The 7,588-nt window shown below is 32.5% G+C and overlaps 1 protein-coding gene and 1 long non-coding RNA gene across 2 annotated transcripts in view; one reads left to right on the top strand and one right to left on the bottom strand.

The window, feature by feature from the left end:
• The window catches only part of LOC106471416 (short stature homeobox protein 2-like), a 33,355-nt gene that overhangs the window by 21,524 nt on the left and 4,243 nt on the right, over positions 1-7,588 (bottom strand). The window lies entirely within an intron of this gene.
• Positions 4,991-7,588, top strand: part of LOC111089118 — a 15,105-nt gene continuing 12,507 nt past the window's right edge. Inside the window, exons 1-2 of the long non-coding RNA XR_002613453.1 lie at positions 4,991-5,002; positions 5,192-5,193. This is a non-coding gene — a long non-coding RNA (uncharacterized LOC111089118). The remainder of the gene's footprint in view (positions 5,003-5,191; positions 5,194-7,588) is intronic.

The following is a 7,588-nucleotide window of genomic DNA, read 5'->3' on the forward strand; positions in this document are numbered from 1 at the left end:
TTAGTTCAATTGAATGTGTTATTTATGACAATAGTAGTTTTTTTCTTTTAAAAACATAACTATTTATAATGCTCCCTAAATAAAAAGTAAATTACAGTGAAAGCAATGATGATTTTGTAGGTTTTGAACCAAACTAAATAACAGTAAACCTTTTTTTGATTTACGTATTTTCTTATTTTGATCTCTTTTGTGTTTAGAACAATATATACTAATTTTTAAAGTATCAAATTGAGTTTTTGTTCAATAATAATCTTTCAAATGCGACTGTAGCTTTTTTTCCCCAAAACTTTGTCTTCAAAATAAGGGTGCGTCTTATACACCGGTGCGTCTTATATTCCGAAAAATACGGTAAATAAAATACTTACCATACGTGATCTTACCTATCAACCAAATTTGTCAAGTAAATTGTATAATGAAACAGAAAAATATCTTTTAAAATTACAACAAAGTAACAGTTGACTTAAATGTGGACTGTATATATATAATTGAATAGAAGAACTATGACATTTATATTGGTGTGTTTCCTTTTTGAAGCAAATTACACATTGATTTACAGATATAACAACTACAATTCATCATTATTGATAGCGTTCTTTGTAGGCAATTAAGTCATACGATAATGGCTTCCTATGGTATTTTGAAATGAGATGAATATTTCAGAGTACTTGTTAACTACATCTTCAAACTGGATATATATTTTAGAGCAATTACATTAATCTATTTAAAAGTACGATACATATTGCTAGGTAAATCACTAACTCCTTTAATTTAACATTTTTCTTAACAGCTAGATAAAACGAACACATAAAACAAGCTAATTGTTTATTTTAAATTTCGCGCAAAGCTACACGAGGGTTATCTGCGCTAGCCGTCCCTAATTTAGCAGTGTAATTTAGCTAGTCATCACCACCCACTGCCAACTCTTGGTCTACTCTTTTACCAACGAATAGTGGGATTCACCGTCACATCATAACGTCCCCACGTCTGAAAGGGCGAGTACGTTTGGTGTCACGGGGATTCGAACCCGCGACCCTCAGATTGCGAGTCGAGCGCCCTAACAAAGCCACTCTTTACCAAAATTAAAAATTAAACAATATTACCATTTTCCGAGAGTTTAGTTTTAAACCATGTCGTTTCTTATAAGTAACAGCTAGACCGTTTCCATGAAATGCCACCAGATGGATCTTTTGTAATAAAAAAGTTTAAGATGAGTGTGTCAATATAAATGTGTTAAGTCAATGGATGCCGGAATAAAAAATCTAAAAGGTAACTTTCAGTATTACAAGATAACAGTAACAGAAAAGCTTTACTATTTATTTTCGAATCTTTTGGCACTTACGCATCCCCCAAAACTGGGTAGACTGTTGCTTTCCATAGGGCACGTTTGCATGAGTACGTGCTATACCAAAATGACCTCTCGCCCATGGTATGGCTGAAGAACGTGCTACATTCCATAAATTACGATGAAGCGTGTGCTATGCTGAAATTGACCTGGGATTGCACAAAAAAGTGGAAACTTTGGAACCTAATAAGATTATCAACATAAATTAGCAATAATGATGTACTTCGAAACAGGAAAAAAAAAAGTCACATCCTGATAATGCCGTAGTTATACACTGATATACTGTTCCTAAGTTAATTCTAAACCAACTGGGCTACAGAACTGGAAACTTTTATTAAGGACGTGTTTTACGTTTCTCTAAATGTGTGAAATGACCAGAATAGTGAAGTCTACGTTTGTTTTGTTAGACAGGTTGGATCATCTGATGTTTTATAGCTGGGAGGGGGGGGGTTTACGCTGAAAATCCACTAATGATTGTAATATACTTAACAATCTGAGATGTACAGAGCTTCAGTGAGGACTTTAAGTGGAGTAATTTTGATAATGTGTTCCTTTGATCAACCAATGTTAGGTGTTGTGAAAGAGAAAACTTGTTGTAGATTTGATATTAGTTAGGAATGCTACCAAGTGAACCAAGAATTGGATTTTTTTACTTATTTATTTTTTGCTTAGTTAGTTATTTCATCGCGAGGAAAATGTGCAGATTTAAAATATACTTCTCAAACATTACTGGTGTAACTATATTTATAGTGAAATAAAGTAAATTTAAGAGAAATGACACTTTTTATTTCTATGTGATTTCTGAATAAAGGTTCTTTTGAAAGTATTCAGATACAACTTGCACAGGTTGAAAAAATATATCATTTTCTTTACTAAAAGTAAAATGTTTCGAAGTCATTTTACATGTTTGTTTTTTCAAATTTGTTCTCCAAACAAAGTAATCAATGTGACTTTTTCTAGTGTTATCAGTTTATTAGATATTTTCTTCGTGTTATTCTTATTTATCATTCTTGATCTTTCTTTGACATCCTAACTGTTTGATAATTTTCTCGTAATTGTTTTTATTTGATACGTTCTCCATTTTCAATAAAACAAAAAAAAAAAATTATTTCTCAAAATTTTTTGTTGATTAAATCCCACTATTTGTTGGTAAAATAGTAGCACAAGAGTTGCCGGTGGGTGGTGATGACTAGCCGTATTCCCTCTAGTCTTACACTGCTAAAGTAGGGACGGCTAGCGCAGATAGCCCTCGTGTAGCTTTTCGCGAAATTCAAAACAACCAACAAACCAATCCAGTAATCAACAGGGGAACTCATTCAGAAAACGTGGCATATCTTTCCAAAATCATCACATTATAACGCCCCTACGGCTGAAAGGGCGAGCATGTTTGGAGTGTTAAATACTGGAAAGAAACGCCACGTATTCTGAATGGGTACCCCTGAGTGCTTTTATCATTGTGCTTATTGTCTTTGTTAAACATGTAGTTTTACAGAAATTCGTTTCAATTTTACATTATCCAAGTTCAATCTTAACTCATCATCTTTCAATAATTGGTTTTCCGCTGACAAGAAAAAAATTATAATACGAATGTGTTTTTCCTTGCTGTTGTTGTTTACTGTTGATTAAGATATATCCATACTCTTGTTAGCACATTTAACACTTGTTAATCTTATATTTTATGTCTGGTTATGGATTTATTCGATTTATAAAAAACAACAATAAAAACTACAAGATTTAAAGATTCGGAAACAATTAGAGAACTAGTAAGTTTCATTTCGTTTAATTAACTAATTGTTTAATATAATTTCCTGCATGTTTCCTGCTTAGCTAGAAATAGCATAACTGCTTTTTAGATACAAAAACAAAATAAAAAGTCTTTACCGTCCTCGGGTCTTTCTTATAAATTTCTAATTGTTGTCTTTCTGAAGAAACGTTATGGTGAGTTTCTTAAATAACCAAATTATTATATAAAAACTTTGGAACTTTGAACATTTATTTTGAAAACAAAAGTGCCATTGGGCAAAGTGTGATTTACTGTTTGCGTTAATGAAACGAATGTTGAATTAACTTTAATCAGCTTGGCTCTCACAGTTTGCCTATGATGGGGTTATCTGTAGCTATAGCAAAAACCCGCGCAAATCGGCTGAGCTTGTTCCAAATCTCTAGAAACCTGACTTAATACGTAGAGAATTAAACTTAATCCTAATAGAAACCACGGCTGGTAACTTCAACAAAAATTTAGCCTTCTCGAGCTAAGGCCTTGCGATCAAAAGCTCAAATTATCCACGTGTGTGTAAAAGTTATACGATTGAAATTAAACTTAGAACAAAAATATCAATAATGTTTACAATACTTAGATAATTGATAAAAAGGTCTATAGAAGACGCTAGGTTACTGAGTCTGTTCTGACTGAGAGTAAGATGTGCTACTTTTAAGTAAGCTTTAATATAATCAAAACAACTTCCTCAGATCTCAAAAATTCAGGTATATGTGCACTTTATGATTACATATCGTTCTCAATTTTTGTAATAAAGGTTTAACAGTTGATCAGCTGTAAAAACTCCATTGAAGAAACATCAGTGCCAGACATTCTTCAACGTTTATATTACTTATATTTGCTAGTAAAAGGTTATGTTTCTTTTATCTGCATTCAGAATTGAGTAGAGCAATTTGCTCAAGAGAAATAGTATTTAATTCTTCAGCGCGTTTATGTGTAATTTGTGTGTGTGTTGTCAGTGTTTAGTACACTTTTGAGACAGCATATATTTTGTTTAAAAGCCGGAAATGTGGTCAAACCAGAAGATTCTCATGAGAAACAAAATTAAGAATGGAATAAAAACATCTGTGCTGTTGAGAAACGTCGAAGTATGTCCTGTTAACTTGTTTTAAAACACGATAAAACTATATTATCGAAGTAGCTATTTTGACTAGTCAATCACCTCTACAAGGACCAGAATTAAGCATAGTATCTCAAACGTATCAATCTGTAAATCCGGCGTGAGGAAGAACTACACACACACATATAAAACTGTAAATCTGGCGTGAAGAAGAACTACACACATGTATCAAACTGTAAATCTGGCGTGAGGAAGAACTACACACGTGGATCAAACTGTAAATCTGGCGTGAGGAAGAACTACACACATGTATCAAACTGTAAATCTGGCGTGAGGAAGAACTACACACGTGGATCAAACTGTAAATCTGCCATGGGGAAAGATTACATGCATGCATTAAACTGTAAATCTAGCATGACTAAAGACTACGTACATGTATTAATCTAGTAAAATCCAGCATGAATAAAGACTACGTACATGTGTTATTAAACTAGTAAAATCCAGTATGACTAAAGACTTCGTACATGTATTAAACTAATATGAATAAAGGCTAGGTATATACTTTAAATAGTAAATCTTGTCTCTGTCAGTTGCTTTGAGATAGTCGTTTCTCAATGGCTACGTATAACGTTTTTTGTGATTAAATAATTTACTACACTTTCGTAATAATTCCTTTCGCGACAGGTTATCTTTTCATGAGAACAACCAGAGTGAGAGCGTGTTGTGTTTCAACAAAAAGAGAGAAACTGTGATTTCTTAGAAACTTGTTTCCGTATGTATATTTACTTATGCATTAACCAAACTTTACAGCAAAGCTTGTGTTGTGACGTACACAAGTGTTGGCTGAGTAGACACTATTCTTTTAAGTTATTATAGTTATTATAAAGTTATTTATAAGTTATTATAAACTGTAAATTTAATCTCTTTCAATCATTTTGAGATATTCGTTTCTTAACGGCTATGTAAAAATATAGCTAACTCAATTAAAAGTGATATCTTTGAATTATTTCAGATGTATAAGAGAGGTTTGATAAATCAGGTTCGAACAAATTGTTTTATCTGTCACCTATATCAATACTACCAGGGGTCCGTCACTCGTTCCAGTTCCGGAGAGGATGAATGATCTAGTTACTACGAACGTAAACACTCGACGGAAAATGATACTTTACGTGCTAACTGCGGAATTCACTTTTACGAGAAACACAAATATTAGAACACTTTCTCGTAGCATTTCATATACAGTTTGAAAAAAAATAACTAAAACCTGTAAAAATAAACACGTTTCATGTCAAAACGCTTACAGTTTCTCTAAAAGAAATGTATTTTATAGATTCTACTAAATAAATTGTTTCTTTTTTGGTATAAAAATGTTTCTTTTTGCTTCTTTTGGTTCCTTTCAATGAATTTAGGTAGGTCCCACTTAAAGACATTGTGAGGCATTTACTACAGTGTTGAGAGAAAATATTGGTCAAAATCGTGGTCTTTATCTGATTTTGTTGTATCACTTGTAACCGTATCGGGACTAACACGTGCTATATAAAAGTATATGTTTATTTATTGAAAAGAAGTTCACCTCATTTAAACATGAACCTCATAATGTTTCTAATTCTAGTTAGTCACTGAATGTTTAACCTCCATTACCAAGTTATATGTGTAAAACACTAAAGATATGTACTGCGAAAAATTAACAGATTTGGAATATATTAAAAATATATCGCTGCTAAACAAAAATAATTATTAGATATATATATATATTAAACAAATGTAAAACATAATACTTCTCATTAAAGATGACAATTAAAACATAACATGCGCCATTAATTGAATGTTTAATCACTTACCCATGATAGCAGAAGGTACGAGTTGTACATAAGTGACTTAACATGTAACTAACCCAATTGAAAGTTCTATCTCTACGTTATCCCACATTTGTAAGAGAGGTTTGATAAATAAGGTTCTAATAGTTTGTTTTATTCTTCACCTATATCAAAACTAGCAAGGTCCATCACTCGTTCCAGCTCCGGGGAGGATGAATGATCTAGCTTCCACAATCGTAAACACTCGGCGGAAATGATACTTACATGCTAACTGCCTCATTCAATGAGTCTTGCTTCTGCTTTTACGGAAACATGCTTGCTGACAGATATTAATTTCCAGCTTTCGCTTTTACATGAGAACTAGAAATGGTTTGAGCTGGCTGACATCTACTAAAACGCCGAGTAACATATTAAGGTTGACGTAACCACTAGCGGCTTGTCAAGCTTCATATTTCTTAATCTATCCGAGGGAAATCTGCATATACAGGATGCAATAGCTGACTTAGCAGTGGATAACCGATTCTCTGAAAGGTCTGGCATGGCTGTCTCGCAGGTCGCCTTGTAGCGCTAACAACATGATGAACGATTCGTGAAATTGAATTTCAACTAAAAAGTGCCAAAGTACGTTTGTTGTTACGTTCTAACGAGAAACGACGTTTGTAAAAATACGTACAACAGCTGTCAGATGGGATTTTAGCCAAAATCATTTCCCTGTAGAGCTGTCCTCTAACATTTTTTCAGTTCTTTCTTCTTTTCATGCATTATTTCGAGCTTTCCATTTCAATTGTTTGAAAAAACAACAACTTATAATAAACCCTTAAAAACATATAAAGTTTTAAATAAACGCTAAGAGAAATCATACAACAAAAATATATAAAAATAATAATTAAGAGCTCAAGATAAAACCCAATTCTTTATGAAACGCATATGGACTCTAAAAATCCTGAAAAGTGTAACTAAGAAATACACAGAAACACACTTGATACATACTAGAATATCCTAGAGTTAGTAAAACCTTTAAACTTTAAATACTTGAATTTACTTGCAATGAGTTCGCATTTAATCTAAATTTAAAACGCTAAGATGTAGAACTCTGGCCAAACTTTTGCAAGTGAAAAATGTTCTTTTTGTAAAATTTTAATTTCTATATTAAATGTTAAATGTAAGAATTTCAGTTTGGAACACCACGCACTAAATAATCAATATTTAATACGTCTTTTCTCTACCGCAATTAAATCACTACATTGATCAAGCATGGGCTTTATTAGTTTTGGAGATTATCAATTGGTAATTCCTTTCATTTGTAGGTTTTGGATCATCATCCTTCTGAAATTCAAAGCTAGAGCCAAATAAGAATCGTTAGCTGGGTACTGTTTGACGAAACAGAATGTTATGATAACGCTTCCTTTTCAAAACACCACAACTAATGACCATATCTCTTTTTCTGGAGCAGAAAACATCTCCACACCTTTATAGACCCACCATATTCTGCTGTTTTACTTAGAAATTCTTGGTTAAATTTCTTATGGTAACATCTCAGCATGAGTTATATTTGAAAAGGTTTTTCGTTGTACAAACTTGAAAATAACTTT

Source organism: Limulus polyphemus, unplaced genomic scaffold, assembly GCF_000517525.1.
Source record: "Limulus polyphemus unplaced genomic scaffold, Limulus_polyphemus-2.1.2 Scaffold112, whole genome shotgun sequence".
Taxonomy (NCBI): Eukaryota; Metazoa; Arthropoda; class Merostomata; order Xiphosura; family Limulidae; genus Limulus; species Limulus polyphemus.